This window comes from Phalacrocorax carbo, chromosome 9, assembly GCF_963921805.1.
Source record: "Phalacrocorax carbo chromosome 9, bPhaCar2.1, whole genome shotgun sequence".
Taxonomy (NCBI): domain Eukaryota; kingdom Metazoa; phylum Chordata; class Aves; order Suliformes; family Phalacrocoracidae; genus Phalacrocorax; species Phalacrocorax carbo.
This window is the reverse complement of record NC_087521.1, coordinates 9,221,058-9,238,534: the sequence shown is the minus strand read 5'-3', so window position 1 is coordinate 9,238,534 and position 17,477 is coordinate 9,221,058. Positions and strand designations below refer to the sequence as shown.

Here is a 17,477-nt window from a genome sequence, read left to right as displayed (position 1 = left end):
ACCAAATCACATTTTCACAAGACTACAGTGCCATTAGAGAAGCATTGCTTGAGAATGCTGTAAGTTGGAATATTATACTCAGAAGACTGAAGACCACTGAAATAGCTAGTAGAAGAAATATAAACACCTAGCAAGCAATAGGCAAACTTACTGCAAATAATGCTACCAACTTATCAAAGAACCAGAGTATGTGTGAAAGTATAGGATGTTTATAGTATTTTCCTTGTCATTTTTTCCTCTTGAGATTAAGTAAAAAAAAAAAAAAAAAAAAACACACAAAAAACTGTATTTCATGATCAAGTCTCTTTCCTGAGGATCATGCCCAAGGATAAACTTATTTGCTTTGCTCTCCTCCCTGGGAAAGCCCTGTGACATTTTAAAGAGGCAGCAGAGCTTGCCTTATAACATGAACTATAGTGTGCGAGAACACACCATACATGCTTTTCAGGTAGTTAGTAAATCCAATCTAATCACTAAGGCCTTGTTTCGCATTGGGCAGCTACAGTGTCATGAAATTGGGCACCCACACTTACACAACACCTTTGTGTTTTCTTTCTAAAGCCTCCATGGATAAAATATATGGGCAAGCCATTAATGTGGGCTTTCTGCTGTCTTACTATTAGGGCTAATCTGCTTCAGAGTTGTTCCTTTACATCCCTACCTTAGCCTAACCATCTTGCTTCAGCTCCCTGTGAAACATGAGCTTGATCCAAAGTCCACAGCAGTTAAATCAAGCCTTGTGCTAACATGAAGATGTTTTGGTAAGTATTAAGATAGCATACATTCCCATTGCTTTTTACTCTCTTTGCTCTTGTTTGAGCAGGTAATCAGTAAATCTAATGTTTTAATAAAGAGAAAAAAAAAAAAAGAGAGATACTGATTTTCATTAATTTCTGTTGCAGTGATCAGCACAAGTTAATTTCTCTTCAGGACATTCATGAAGTATTTTCATGTAAAATGCAGAATAGGTTGTACAAGGACAGAGAAAGAGGATACAGAAAATTTTATAAATTAGGAGATATAATGCTTGCGCACCGCTGCCATGTAACAATATCTGTATTATATAACAAGCAAACTAAAACAAACAATATACAACAGAAATTAGCTGAGGGTCAATATGACCTTACCAGATAAGACTTTCTATTTTTAGTACTGATAAGAGTTTATATTCCCTAGTGATTTTTTTCTTCTTTTAGAAGGGGGTAAAAATAGAAGACTAACATTAAGTTTTACTCTGACTTGAGTTTTGTTAGATGTGATCACATAAAATACTCCACCAATAGATATGACAAATGCACTTTATATTTCAATGTGTCAAATCATTTCAATGCTCCAGAACTATGTTGAAGCTGGCAGGCAAGCAGACTATATTAAATTTTTCTCTGGAATCAACTTCAATTCTGTACTGAATTATTGGAATTTTAGTGACCCTAAAAAAGGTTGTCAGAAATAATATTCAACACAGAGTTTTCAAATCTAATGCTCTGTTACACATACTTCAAATAAAATAATATAGTTTCAATATAAGCAAACCATTCAAGAACAACATTCTATTTCTACTTGTAATTTTAGATACATTTTTATAGTGATTTGTCAAAGCTTTTTTTTAACGTACTGTCTCCTTAAAAAAAAAAAAATAGTCAGAGGCTACATTTCCTGGTTTCAATGGCTTTGTTGCAGATTTGATACAGTTGGAATCTGTTTTTAAGTAAATAGATTAGAATGTTACCATCCCAGGACAGTAAATATGTTAATAACTATTTCAAAGCTCTGATTTTTCAAGACTCCTATACTCCTGAATCTTACAAAATTGTCTTAAGAACTTTCTAGTGCCAGAAACCCAGTTGCATTTGCAAAGCACTTAACTCCTTTTTCCTTCCGTTTAACTCAACGCTCTTCTGCATAAAGAAATTCAACAACAGTATTTCTTCCCCCCCTTTTTTTTCTTCTTCTTCCCAAGTAATCAACTTCTTACTATCTTGCTTTTTAGACATCTTTAGTTCTAGTGTTTTACTATTCTTACGAATAACATTAAAAATTTTAGAGTTAAGCTTCCCGTTTGCCTGCTCACTAATAATTCCAATCACTTCTTTCTGTTAAATCCCTACTGTTATGAAATGCTGGAAGTAAAGCAATGGCACTAAGTATAGCAATATCTTTGCTCTCGTATCCACTGATGTGATACAAGTACAGAAGTCGCAAGATCTTGGTGTGCTTCACTTAAATAAGGGAATTCAATCATACATCACAGCTCAGGAGGAGGCACGGTTAAATCCACAGTAGCTTGGTAAGCAACACAGAAAGCCCATCAGCAGCTTTACTATATGACAGACCCAGAGGCAACTCAAGAGCTGTCAGCACAACTGCCTGTGAAGCTCACAAGGGAAGCAATAGCCAATTATGCCCCATGACCTACTACTGGAAAACACAGAGAGAAAGATAAATCAAGGGCTTGAAAAAACTCGAACTTTTCAGAGAAACTATGTAGTTTACTTCCTATCAAACATGCATCTCACTTGAAGCTTTGAAGAACACCATGGCATTCAGTGACCATGCTCTGCCTGACCCCTATGACTCCCATTAATAAATACCAGAAAGGGGACCACACCTTCAACGCTCCCTACTGGGATAAAAAACATACGCCATTCACCTGGAAGCTAAGGTTTAGTTATAGCTGCAGAGGATTAACACTTGGATTTCTATTTTGGTCTTTACTGTGACTACTTAGCTCTTGTATCGGTGTGAATGATCAGCAAAGCCAAACTAGACCTAATTAGAAAGGAAACAAGCCTAGCTGAAAACTTTCTTTCCACCCAGCCGCTTCTGATGGGTTGGTGTTATTAGCTAGGAGAATTAATTGGGAGAAATATTTTGCTCACAGCAGCAAATAGAATGAAACAGAAAGAGTTTGTCTTGATACACATTGACTAATTTACCTCCTTCCTCTGGCCAGCCCTGAGTTTCCCTGACTTCACTGTTACACAGGCAGCTCCGATACATCAGTTTAAAACCTAGCTTAAGTGCAAGCTCAGTGAACTGCACTGAAGTCATGCACGTGGCACCAACATCAACAGTGCCCTGCAATTTGAGCTTAGAAACATTTCTAATTATTCTACGTGCCTGAAAAGAATCGTTTAGGGATTCAATCTGAACGACAGAGCTAATAAAAATTTCAGCCTCTGGCTTCAATGAAGATAGCGTCAAGCCTGTATATGTCTAGGTTAAAATCATCACATTCAGAGGTCTAGTACACAGTTTGTGCCTGTGCTTTACTAAAAACGTACTTATATTTGAAGGCTTAAGCAGGATTTTAGAGATATGCAGGCCTTTGGAAAGCAATCAGTTTGCAGGATGAATTTAACTCTTTCAGAGAGATAAGAATACTTGATTTGCATATAACATGTAAAGCAATTTTTGAGTTCTAAGACATCAAGCAAGTGCAAAGTATCTGAAGCATACTGACTGTGGGTTATTCAAATAAACACTAACGAAGGGAAAATAGATTAAACATTTTAAGTAACTAAAAGATCTAGATTAAATAGTTGTGTCTCACCCACAAAAAATATCCAACCCCACATCAACCCCCCAAAAAGAACTGAAGTTACTGACATGCTGGTTTAAAACTTTCATAATTTCAAAACATGAGTGAACAGAATGAGGGAGAAGTTACCAAATGCAGACGTAGCACTTGAAGATGATGATTAGGGCAAGTTTTGCAGTTCTGCGACCATGCTACGGTCTGGTGTGCCAGGAGCCGCATCTGGGAGTGGCGGCCCAAAACACTTCGTTCTACAGGAAGGATTTGCTGAGCAAGAAGCAAAGTGGTGGCCTTTTAAAATGACTGGACCTCTAGAGGTCATGGTATCAAATAACAAATAAAATGCAATTATATGCCTGATTTTAATATTTTTTTTTTGCCTTTTTAACCATAATCATGCAGCTGCTCTTCTCTAGTCAATGCATTAGTAAGCCAATTAGAAGATGGGTTAAGATTTAATAAATCAGAGGCTTAACTGTTTTTGTGGCCAAAGTCCACTTAAAGACAAAAAGTTTCCTAAACTGTGAGCCAAAGGATTAAAAAAAAAGGCAGCACATCATTGAAAACAGGGAAAGTGCTAGATATTTTTCCCTTCTAATATTTATATTTGCCTGAACTTCAGGTGACTAAACTTCTGTGAAAGACAACTAGCCACACTATATTTTCTAGCAACTAATTAAACCTATTTCTGTTAATGGTCACATCCGTGGGTATTTCCTGCAGAGCAACTCAGTACACACAGATTTTCCTCTTTACCTAAATGGCTTGGTGAACTAACAAATGCTGATTGAGCGAGTAATAGCCAGGATACTGTAGAGCCAGTGACACCCTGCCAACCTGGCCTTCTACAGGGTTTTCTGCTAGGGAATTTGAGAACGAATCAGTCATTCAAGAAGCAGAATGAATGCTACAAACCTCTGCCAAGGAGAAGCAAGCCTTGGGTGGATAAGGTGAAAAAAGGGTGTGGAACAATTTGAATGGCTCCTGGTACAAACAAACTGTAAAGTTACTGAAGGATGTTTTAGGAAGGTTCTTGCCCCTGATCAAGGATTTCTACACAAAAGAACAATCTGACCCTTTAATAAAATACTTTTAAAAGGTTTTAATGAATAAAAATTAGATTAGGTAATCAATACTTATTACTATGTTATATTTTTATCAAATTATATCCAAAAGCAACCTCTCTCATCCACTTTGTAATTTCCAGAGTGGGTTCTGATCGACATTCCCCTAAACAAAGGATGCCTGATATATGACTGCATTATTGGCATTTTGTCAATGGTAGCAACTTACAACTTGTCTAATAACTGAAAGCTAATGAAAATTAGCTCTCGCCAAGTCTGGTAATGTACCTAGTTACTATCTAGCATTCCCCAAACTGTAAAAACAGCCGCCCTGTTTTGCTGCATTGTATAGTTTTGGAAAAGAACCAAAAGATTGCCCTTGTAATTGTTGTTCAAGTCAAAATGAAATTAAGTATGTCACTCTTTTGAACTCCTTGATGACTTGGACTTGAAATTAGCACAAATATGATGTGGCTGGGAAACAATATAGTCACTTCTTATTTTCATGGCTGACCAAAGACAATCTTTTAACTTTACATAAGTCTCTCAGTTATGCAATAAAAGTTGGTGGTTTTTGTTTCTTTGTTTGGTGGGTGGGGTTTTTTTTTGGTTTTGGGTTTTTTTTGGTTGTTTTTTTTTCAGAATAAAAAGAGGTTATACTCAGATCTATGATTTGGCAACTCATTCAGACTTTACGTATTATGTGGAGAAATTTTTTTGTGAGCTCACCCTGTTTTCCTTGATAGAAATCTGAAACCTAATATTGTTTAGCGTTCTGAATCTGGTGATGCAAGTTGCCTCGCTACATATATTGGACAGCACTTAGAAACAGAGTCATACAATACAAGCTGTAGTAAGTGAAATTTAGCCAGTGTCTTAGCAAAATGTCTTAACTATGACTTGCAAAAACAATCGCAAATTAGTATGCCTATACAATTTTCAGTACTAGGAAAAAACCAGTAGCAGTACTTTATTCTGCTAGATCTGCTTGAAACGTTTACTGAGGTGGTGTCTGTTGTTTGCTTGTTTGTTTCTTCCTGAGGGAAAAGAACTTTGACTACAAAATATACAAATATCTCCACTGTTTTGCATAGTCGAATATAGACACTGTGATTATAAATCCACATGCAATTAAAAGGAACAGGTTCCTCACAATGTACTCCGTTATTAATATTCTATATTCTTCACACACACGACTTGCAAGTTTAACGAGTAGAACATTTACTGATATCAAGTTTATATTTTCAAGCTTCCAGTTTACTGAAAAATTTGTGTGTGTTCAGACCAAGAGCAGTCAATCTAACACCCAAACCAATGCATCCTGCCCAGAAATGGTAAAGATAGCTAACATGAAATAAAAAGTGGGGTTTTAAAAAAAAAAAAAAAAAACAAAAAACAAACTACAGACCCAAACCAACACACATACTCCAAAAAACCTCAAAACCCACAAAACCAACCCCCCCACACACCAGAAAAACCCAGACAAAAAAAGAAAAACACAAAGAAGCAGTGTAACATATTACTTCCTTATGTCACAGAACGCATTTTTTTGCTGCTAGAGAACTCTGTTAAAAAGATAGAGACAAGAAAAAGTGGATGAAAAAAAATTTGGTGCATTCTCCTCTCCATCCATTTGCTGAACATATATTCCAGCATAAGTGACAAGAGAAAAATCAAACACATTTGTTTGACAGAGCAAATACATTCTATAAAAGGTGAAGCAAACATTTTTGAACACCAGCTGGAAAATATACCATTGTGGTAAAATTGGAAGTACGCACACTAAAACGTGGCTGGGCAGATGAGAAACTTCCAAGCCTTATGAGAGCACTCGGAGTTAAGCCGTGTTTGGATGCCACCTGAAAGCACTTTGCTTTGATCACATTCTAGAAGCAAAATGAAGTCGCTTTTCAGACCGACACAAAATTAAATACATCCTTCAGAGGAACTGCCTGCAGGGTGGCACAAGAGTTACTGTAAGAGAACCAAAAGATAGGCTGTTTAGCAGAGAATCTAAGTATTAGGATGTTTAACATCCTATAGCCTTCCAGGCAACTGGCTGGCTCAAGAACATGTAGGTCCCACCCTGCTGACCAGACACCGCCAGGTCTCATTCATGGCCAGCTGGGAGAGGGAACACATCACTGCAGGCTCCCAGAAGACTCCTCCTTCTGATCAAAGTTCAGTCTTGAAACTTTGATTTTGAGCACTTCATAATACAGCGTATCTAAATGTAAGTCAATGGACAAAGAGGTATTTCTCTACATTGAGGTTTCCTTTTCCTGATGTGCAAAGAACAACTGCTTTTTACTATTCATTCTGGATATTCTTTGTTGGAACTATCTAGTTGTGGTTTAAACGTCACTGTCCTAACTGGTGTTACAACAGCTGACAAAAACAGGTCTTGTTGTAAGCAAACACTGTTTACTATAGAAATGGTTATTTCCAGGAAAAGTTTCTTACCCTTGAAGCATTTCATAACCTTAAAACAATTCAGACTGGATCTCATATTCAGCACTGAGTACTGTTCAAATATAATTTGTCTCTCAGGTTTTCAAGATCCCATTACTTTACTACCAGTTCCTTCTTTAGCATTTCCACTCCATGCTGCTCTTAGCAGCTGCTATGTGCCCTCATCTACGTGCCTCTCATTTTCTGTTTTGCGAAACTTGAAGATATCCTTAGTTTATCACAAAAAGGAAAATATAGTCTCTCATAGCCTGCTTTTATGCCACCATTTTTCTTTTGTGTGCTAAACTCATACTGCCATAACACAAACATGCCACTGTCAGTGTTCTGTCAAGTCCTGCATCCTTCTGTACTGCCTGCTGCTTCGCCCTACCACCCAGGGCTGCCCAACTCTCCCTGCCATGAGACTATTACATAAAAAGCCATGAATACCCTTCATTTACAAAAAAGAAATCCCAAACTTATCTCATCTCCACTTTCACCCTGCTTTTATAGTATTGCTGTGGAAAAAAAAACCCTTCCCTTTACTCAGTCACTTTTGTCCGTGGCTGCCTTTGAAGTTTCTTCTGAAGGCAAAGAGCTTCTGTATATAATACCCACCAAAAAATAACACCCTGTACACTCACTCCTCCCCAATACCATTAAATGTTCAAGTTTGTGGTGAAAATTCTTGCATTTGTGAGCATTCAGAATTTTAATTATAATTTTTTTGACATGCAGAAATAAACTGTGTGTGAAGTGGCATCCTTTAGAAAACACAATCACAAATCAAAAAGATACAAGTCGAGGGAAGGCTCAGTTCCCTGCTAAATTCATAACAATAGCAGCCATCAGAATTTAGCAGCACTGATAGGTTTATTTTCATGCTTGCCTTCACTTTGTACTTTGACAATTCTCCCCAAAAGAACTAAGGTGGTTTGAACTCCTTCCCCCCACCCCCAAAGACTAAAAAAACAACCCCATCAACAAAACTCCACCCCACAGAAAGCCCTGATACTTATGTTCAACTCAATGGCAGTAATACTACCCCAACAGAAGTGGTCTCACTTCCAACACTCTCTCCTGCCCCAAAGCAAGGAACTTTATTACATCACTGCAGTGTGTACTTCAGCAAGAACAGTCGTTACTGTTTCTATCATCATGCACACACAACTCTGGGATAATAGTACTGAAAGATGAATACCCACACCCAAATGTAGCTGACCATGAGTCCAAAGGGCAAAGAACAGAAGATAAATACAGCAAAAGGACTGATATTAGTTACACACATTAACTCATGCAATTCTTGGACTGCCTAAACAGCCACAATGTTTTATGGATAAACTTACTTAACGTTGGTTGGTACCAAAAAAGAACCCAGAAGATAAGTTTCAAGAGGTGAGTTTTTCAGATTGCTTCAAGAAGAATGCTGTCTGTGGTGGTCGCCTCTAGCACAAGCCAGCTCAGAGACAGGAGACTTTGCTCACTACAGCGTAATTTCTCGGGTAAGGTTAATCACACTGTTTCCAGTTATTATGGAAACCCTATCAGGCATGTTTGACGGTTATAAACACCACCAGTCTATTACCCACGACAGCAACAATTTTCTGAGGTGTCAGTAAATCACTGTATCCCAGCTGTGTGCCAGCTCTTTTTGGCACTTACTCATTGAACTGAATTCCTCATGCAAGAGGTGTTTGTGTGAGGAGACAAGGAAGCGTTCTCAGCTTGCACTAGCGGCAGGAGGGAAGTGCTATGAGAGAATGCTATGAGAGCATATAGGTACGGGGATGAAGAACTGAGTTGATTCCTTAAAGATAGAGATGAAAAGTTTGAACTTGATTCATTTTAAAATTAGATTAGAGAGAAAGAGACTCAAAGAGAAAGGATATATGGTCAGTGCAAGAGGCAAGGAACTTAAGACATTTAACATCAATTAATGATCTGGGTGATGGGGCAGAGCGTACCCTGAACAAGTGTGCCGATGACGCTCCCCAAAACTGGGAGGAGTGGCTGATGCACTAGAGGGTCATGCTGCCCTCCAGAGGGACCATGACAGGCTGGAGAAATGGGCTGACAGGAACCTCATTAAGTTCAACAAGAAGCGCGAAGTTCTGCGGTAATATTATACTGGGAGTCACCCAGCTGGAAAGCACCTTGGCAGAAAAGGACCTAGGGGTCCTGGTGTGCACTAAGTTGGACATAGGCCAATGTGCCCTTGCAGCAAAGCAAGCAAATGGTATCCTGGGCTGTAATAGAGAATCCATACAGCCACATTAGAAATTGACTGACTTTATCTGCGTGTAGGTCAGGAATAAAAAAGATAATACAAGTAAGGAAAGAGATGACAAGAGTTTTAACACTAGGGACAAGGAGGCTTCTTTTTTGTGGAAGAAGTAATCGCAACTGGACCAACTGGCAGGGTTTGGGAGCGTGTATGTGAATATGACAAAAGATTTAGGAAAATCAAAGGTCATGTTATGGCCAGAAATCTATGACATTAGAATTATGGCCTGGTAAATACTAAAGATTACATATCAGTAAGGAGGATTTTTGGGAGAAAGATCTTATGCTCCTTCTTCCCTGCCCAAATTTATTTCAAATGAATGAGATACCTATAAGCACTGCAGCCATTACGTGAAGCAAACTTAAGCCCTGAGAATCTTTGTGGGTTTTTTCCTCCTCCTGGTTACACTGAGATAGGAAACTCACTTTGATTCAGGAGAACTTCCTGAGTGGGACCAATCCTACTCTTGCCAGTTACTGTGAAAGGACTCTCACACATTTGCCTGGCATAGCCAACACAGGTCTCTTAGCGACAAGACCAAATCTCAGAGATAATCGTGAATTACAGCCTTAACCCTTCTGCCTGCCATCTAGACATTAATCTGATGAGAGGAAGAAGTCTTCAGCATGAAAAAAAGCTGACACACACAATGAAAGAACAGCCCTGATTCACTTCTTTTGTTACATGTGGAGCAGAATCACATAATATGCACTTATACCTAGATCATAAATGAGACTGGGCACTGTGTGGAAGGACAAGCTAGAATTACTGGGTAGCTATTGCATGACACCTTGAACATAAATGAATGTAGAATAAGACTTCCTCAAAACAGGCCCCCAAAAATGAATCATGGGGGTTTTTGTTTGTTTCTCTGACACTATATGTTTATCCTCATGGTCTTCCCAAACAATGCTAACAGTCATCTTAGGCAAGAACTTCTTCAAGGTGATATCATACATAACTCCTCTATTATTATTGGGTTATTTTAACACCATATGACTCTATGCGAACCCACAACACTCTCTTGTTCTGTATTTGTTTAGACTTCCCATTTGTATAGAACCCTTATCAAAAAGATTAGCTAGGATGAGATAAAAGCATCTCCTTGTTCCCCAAAGCCACTATTACTATCATAATCCCAAGAGACACACCGTAGGAGTATTAAAGAATGCCTGTGGCCAAAGTCAGCAAAAGAAAGAGGGTCTGATCCCCCTACAAAATTTAAAAATTATCTGAAGATATTAAGTGATATATAAAGAGACAAGCCTTTTTTACAAGCTTATTTGGAAGCCACAAGCAGAGCCTTGCTCTGCCACCTCCAGTCCCTTCACAGTAGGGTTAGGTTGACCTGTTTGGATCTTAATTTCATACATGGCCATACAGGGTAGCAGAAACAAGGAGTTATTCTTGAAATTCCTTTCCATATGAATAAAGTAGCCATTTTAGAAAACATCTGGCAGTCTCAATGACTCAAAGTTGCTGATACTCTTACATGCTTCTGTAATGAAATCCTTCTCTCCTCTGCGACCCCAAGAAGAATGGCTGACATACCCAAACAGATTTGATGCACGCCTTACTAATTCCATCCCATACATACGGAGACTTACTTTCCATTACTTCATGAACTATTTCAGTGCACCCCATTATTTTTATTTTTTTCTACGGGATTTGAACTTACCATTCAAATATTTTCAGTATCTGACTGCAATAGTTCAGAATTGATCCAACTCAGTATCTGATTTCAGAGCCTGCTTTCCTTGCTTGAAATGGATTTGAATCTTGATTCCTTCCACTTTTCCCATGAGAAAACTCAAGAAGTGTGTAGCCTGACAGGAGCCATTGCTGGCAAGAAGTTTTTGAAAAACAAGGAGAGGCTGTTAGAATCATAATCAGTCTTTGGGTTTTGTTGTTACCTTATTGCTTTCAGGGCCCTCATAAGAGGTGCAAGGTGGCTGTATTCCCAATTACCTACAGTGGGAAGGTGATAATGACCAGCAGAGTGAAAAGACAACTCTGTTGAGTAAAGGCCTCTCTCAGTAATTAAAAAAAAATGCTGGTCCCTGGTAGAATAGACATGGTTAACTGCAGTAGTGACAGAGGCTGGAGTTACATGATGAGGAATTTCTGGCTTCATAAACATTGAGTGAAGGTTTAGCACAAGTAAAATTAGAAAATGGTTAAGAAGCTCTTTATCATCTGCTGATTTCTTTCCAGGATTCCTTTCCAACTACTCCTTAAGCTGCCACAACAGCTAGGAGAGATGACCTGGGCATTAGGATTCTGCAGTGGTAACTGGAAAAGAAAACTCAGTCATTAAGTCATGATAACCAACAGCAACAGTTTGTGACAACAGGTGGGTGTTTTCACCATTACTTGTGTGCAAGAAAAAGACTGTTTTATGTAGTTCTCTTTCAAGCAGTCTGGGGAGAGATGTAAACCTATTGGCAGAGAGATACACAGCTAGGCAAAAGTGTGTGGTCAGGTTTGTTTGGATTTTGGTTTTAGGGTTGGGGTTTTGGGGTTTATTTTTGGGTATTCTGGTTGGGGGTGAGGGTTTGGTTTTTGGTGTTGTGGTTTTGGTTGGGGTTTTTTGTTTGGGTTTTTTTGTTTGTTTTTTTGTTTTTGGTTTTTGCATACAGCTGTGTGCCCCACAAGTCCAAGTCCAAGTCACATTTACGGTCCATTCTTCCCAGTTCTAATCTTTCACACTCTGCTGAGAGGAGCAGGGGAACAAGGCACTGAAGATTACCACCACAGCTGTATTTTAGGAAGGTGAGAGGGAAATATGCATTCATATCATAAATCTGTTAATGTATGCCTCTTTGGGATAGCTGTCCCCCAAATCTCACCTCACTTCTAAAACTACCTGTCTGTAGGCACCAGTTTCACACTCGAGCTTTGGCAAGAGCCACTGCTTGAAAAGAAGAAAAGGTAGAGAAGTGTCTCAGCTTTGTAACCAAAGACAGGGCTGGTGGAGCAATGGATAAGGTGTTCCTTTACATGGGGCTCTCTTTTCATTTGGGGATAAAGTGACACTGCTTTCTTCAAACTATTTTTGTTCCAGGCCAAGGAACAAGGAGTCTAAGCAGCAATTCAGTTCTGTTTCTCTCTTCTCCTATCAAGGAGAAGTGACCAGGTATGCTCCTACCCAGACTACCCTGCAAAAGAAACTATACTTTGCACAAGAGCAGCTTAAGAACATACCTCATAAAAATGCTGCTAGAAACTTATTTGATAAGAAGCTGTACGCGCAAACATAAAAAGTGAGGGAACGACAGGGCATGGGGCATTCCACTGGCCCTGCATCTGATCCTGATATCAAGATGCAAACAGGATAAAGTCACAGATTTGTACATCTATTGGAGGGAAAAAACACTTCCTGTGGGTAAGATTCACGTGTCTCTAGAAATAGTTGGTCTGATGCATATGTTGTTTAGAGGCAGTGCAAATTCTCTTCTGAAAGCTCAAAGATAAGAACAGTTTCCTCAGAGAAACCAAGATAAATCTTTGCTTCTCTTGCACATCTGAGATTCTGCCCTAAATGACTGAGGGAAGAAGGCCGATTAGAAGGAAAAGAAAAACTTCAATTAGCATACAAATATCTTGGTAATCAAGCAATAATAGCAAAGGAAATGTTGGAAAAGTACATGACAGTTTAATGGGGCATTCTTAAAATATTATATTTTGTAAAGTTTATCGAACTGTGTATATGACAGTTTAACGAGGTTTTGCTAACATACAATATTTTCAAGGTTTGCTTGAGTATAGTAGGGTTCTTTATATTAATGAATTGTGACCAGGGTTTTGCTTTTTTGTTCAAAGAACAAGTCACAGTTTCTGCACGTACTCACTAAAATGCACACTACAATTTATTATTTTCCTTACAATTTCTTCTATTTATTTCTAATTGAAATACACGTAATGTTGTTTTCATTTGTGAATATAAAAGAAAGAGATAATGACACAAAGAAGATGGGCTATCCTTTGGAATATGAGCTTAGCCATAGAGGCTAAACTGTCTAAAATAACTTTGTTATGAATAGCTCAGTACATGCTATTATGCATCAAGTACCTTATGAAATTACTCTGTAGACACCAATTACTTACACAGTACATAATGCATTTTTCTGCTAGGTAAAATTAAGTCTTAGCAATGAAATCACCATGCTCAACAATTTGCACAAGAAAAAGGCAAAGAGAATATGTAAATTAGTGGAATAACCAAAAGCCTTATCCCTATATGCTCTGATTTCAGCCAAACTTTAAATCTTACCAGAAGTGAGTTTGGTGGTCTCGGAACTGAAATCACCATGCCCAACAATTTGTGCAAGAGAAAAAGAAAAGAGCATACATAAATTGGTGGAACAAACGAAAGCCCTTTCCCGCTACACTCGAATTTTAACCAGCTCTTAAAACCTTGTGGAAATGAGTTTGGTGATTTCAGTGGAATTTCACAGTTAGCATCAGAAAACTAGTTTCAATTATTAGCTACAATTTCATTTGATTAAAAGCCCCTAATCTGGAGAGGCCCAGGACTCTGCTAGCTTGTAAATTAAGTTAACATTTTCCTTCACCTCACGACAGGAGGATTGCTCAGAGCTAGGATTCAATGCACAACGTGTTTTGTAAAGATAAACAAGTGCATTATGTTACTGTAATTCTTTAACCTTCATGAGCCACAAAGTATTCCTTTCAAAATATTTAAATGTTGTTCTCTAATGGCTATTAGGTATCCACCATACTTCAGGAAAGTCTGGAAAGCAAGGACAACTTTGTTTTTTATAAGAGGCCTCTGCCAGTGTACCAGAACCTGGACCTACAGTACCATATTATGCTATCCCCCTTCTTCCCGTGCCCGCCCCCCCCCCGCCGGAGGAGGATTGTGAGAGAAGCTAAAGCACTGCCACCTTGACATAAATCTAATGACTCTTCTCTCTCAGCATCACATTCATTTGAGCTAGAGGATATGTTTAAATGCAGTTGAAGAGACAGACAGAAATAAGCTTCACAGAAGTATAAAATACATGAATCCTCCATCAACATCCATCTAGCCCAAATTTAGGGAAAAAAAAGTGCAATATAGTACAAAGTTTGCTTTTTGTATAGAAGTTAGTGCTTGAAACTTAATTTCTTGTACCTTTAGTTTATAGAAAAAATTCCAGTTCAAAAAGCCCACGTTTTATTCTTTCAGTTAGCCACAAGAAAAGCTTGTAATATGGAAGAGAGCAGTGAACAGACAAAAGATGCACCTTTGGTCATTATGCCCTAGAATAACTTAAGAAATGTCACTCAGGATTGGTGCTGAGGCTCTGAACTGCAGTGGGGGAGTTAAATCTCTTATTGTTCTTCCTACTGTAATAAAAATACAGAAAGAGTGAAAGAAGCCTGAGAAATCAACCGAGAATAGAAGCATTTGGCAAAATCCAAGACCCACTTGCACTGGCAGCCTCTTGGTTAATGCTTCCAGTGTCCATGGGTAACTTTGGCCCTCCCCATTGTCCAGTACAAGATTGACAGAATGCTCACAGAATAGCACTTCACTACCAAAAAAAAAAATGGAGATAAGGAATACAACAACTACGGTAAATACAGTGTTTCACGTAACTTACCCAGCAACTTGCAAGTGTTGGCGAAATGATACATCCATAGGATTATATCACTTGTAGATCAAAACCAAAGAATTTGGAGGGCATTAAACTGCATAAACTTGGCTTACAGATAAAGTTAAACAGCACCTACTTTTACAGTGGAGGCATTTATAATACTGTTTTCTATTAATTTCAATACTCTGTATTACACGACTATTCCAACTTTTTTCTGTGTGTGTTATTCATCTGAACAAGATCTCTTTTCACCAGAAGTAACGGAAAGTATGGGATTTATTGCTATAATGAAGTTCTTTCAAATCTCTGTTTTCTCTCTCTCTAAAGGACAGGAGGATAGGCGTTCATCTCATCAGGCAGCTTATTAGGATTAGCACTGAATAAGACACCACAGAATGTCAAGCCTATCAGTTACTAAACATGCATCATACAAACTTTGTCTTTGCGAGAACCTCTGCTCTGCATTTGTCATCCACCTGAATAATTAACAAGTACATGCTGCCTGCCAGCAGCTTAGGGAATTAATTTTCCCAGATTAAATGCAGATCACGTCTGCAAAAAACTCAGACCACACACATGCTGCACTACTACCTTTCAAACATTAAAAGGCAAGGAAACAAGTTTTATTATGTTCACAGCTGAGTCTGACCTAAAAATTTATTTATTATAGATATGACTTCATAATCATTATGAAGTGGTCAGAGGGGTTTTAACACCCAACTAATGCAACAAACCAGTGTTGAACTCTTCAGTTCGCATGAGGAGAAGCTATTTAAATAAATCTTCCTTTGAACGCTTTAGAGTTGCTTCACTGTTTAATACTATTCTATTCCCAAAATACAGAGACAGGCATAGGGAAAAGCTAATGTCTGTAAACACTGAGGTTTTTCTGAACTTGAAGTATTTACTCTAGGCTTCTTAAAAACAGATATAGAGATGATAACTGTAGCATGCAATAGCATGTATATTATTGCCAAGAACTAAGAAACAAATGCAGTATCTCATTACCTTATATTTCTATGACCTAAGATAACACTTGCCACAGAATCAGAGGCCTGTTAAAGATTGGGTTATATTTGCAATGAAAAATATGACCGATTATTGAAAAAGATGATGAAAAACATCCTTTTGCACTACGCTTAATGAAAATCGTGACTGCACAGTGATTTTATATGATTTATCTTATAACATTATAGGGAACTATATTCTCTAAGAAATAATCTGAGTAGAGAAAGGATTGAGATTTACAGCTTCCAGGACACCCTTTCTGAACTGCCATTCCTCAATGTACTAATGGCTAAGCAGCGATGCTATGTAGTTTGGAGCCATGGTACCATTTGTCATGAGCCTCTACCAGTTCACTACCTAGTAAGGACAACAATCCGCAAAAAGTTAAATGATGTCCACAAGGAAATCTGCAGTCATTGTTCCCAAACTCAAAGGACAGAAAGAAACCAAATACACTCTTAGGAGGGGAACAAGTATAACAGAAGCACCTATATGAAAGGAAAAACTCCACAAAGGAGAGAGATACAGCAAAGGTATCCCATAGCTACCTCCTCTACCTAGCTCCAGGAGTTATGCCTATGTAACTCTAATACAAAGTCTACATTCTGGCAGATTCTGCAAACTTTCTATGTACAATACTCACAGCAAAGGTAACGGGAGTCACAGGTATATGTAACATGCAGGACTAGGGCCACCTTCTTAAAGAGACGCATCACTTTAGTATGGCAGAAAATATGTTCCTCCTTTGGTTCTCCTGTCCTGGGATGCAGCATAGGAAATATTCAAGATTTCTGAGACTCATTAATCTGATCTTCGATTTGACTTTCCTATTAGTTAAGCAGATACTACTAAAGCTTCCTTTTGTTTAAGTGCATTATAATATTTTTGCTACCCTCTTGAAAATTTGCATTGAAGGGAATTTAACAGGAGAGAAATTAACTGCACAATTACATTCATAATACATACAGCAGTAATAGATGACCACATAACATATGTTATTCCAATAAATACTAAAGGCAGTGATTACAGATGGCTCTTTTTTTTTTTATTTACTCTGACTGAGCGATGTACTGCTTCCAGCTCATAGAAATTAATGCAAGTGAAGAGTTCCTTCTGAAAGTTCTGAATTCAGAAAAATATGTGTGCATATACATATTCCTTTGAAAATATATATTTAAAATAGAAAGTAATTAATAAAAATCTGAATGCTACCAGACATGTTTTCTCTAATTTTAAGAGGTTTTGTGATATATTATTATAAACTAGTGTCAATTAAATAAAATATTGTCACATTTTGAAGCTACGGCTCCAAAAAAATCTTTCCACTCTCATAAAGTTACTATCAACAAGTAAAGCGATTACCATTCCTGTGAACTACATTAAAAACAGCCAACTTACTGTGAACGAATTACCAGTTAATCACCAGAGTAAACAAAAATCTATTAAAAAATTTGTACTGAAGTGCAGTACTTATTACATTGCTAAACGTTAATGCAATGATCTACACAAAAAATCATTATCTTTTTTGT

At 37.9% G+C, this 17,477-nt stretch overlaps 1 protein-coding gene and 1 long non-coding RNA gene across 3 annotated transcripts in view; one reads left to right on the top strand and one right to left on the bottom strand.

Annotated features, from left to right (window-relative positions):
- The window catches only part of NPAS3 (neuronal PAS domain protein 3), a 628,382-nt gene that overhangs the window by 501,647 nt on the left and 109,258 nt on the right, over positions 1-17,477 (bottom strand). The gene's annotated exons all lie outside the window — the stretch shown is intronic.
- LOC135314932 (uncharacterized) lies at positions 681-15,668 on the top strand. The gene is made up of 5 exons (XR_010374353.1): positions 681-761; positions 11,552-11,690; positions 12,031-12,109; positions 12,402-12,473; positions 14,067-15,668. It is a non-coding gene; the product is annotated as an uncharacterized LOC135314932 (long non-coding RNA).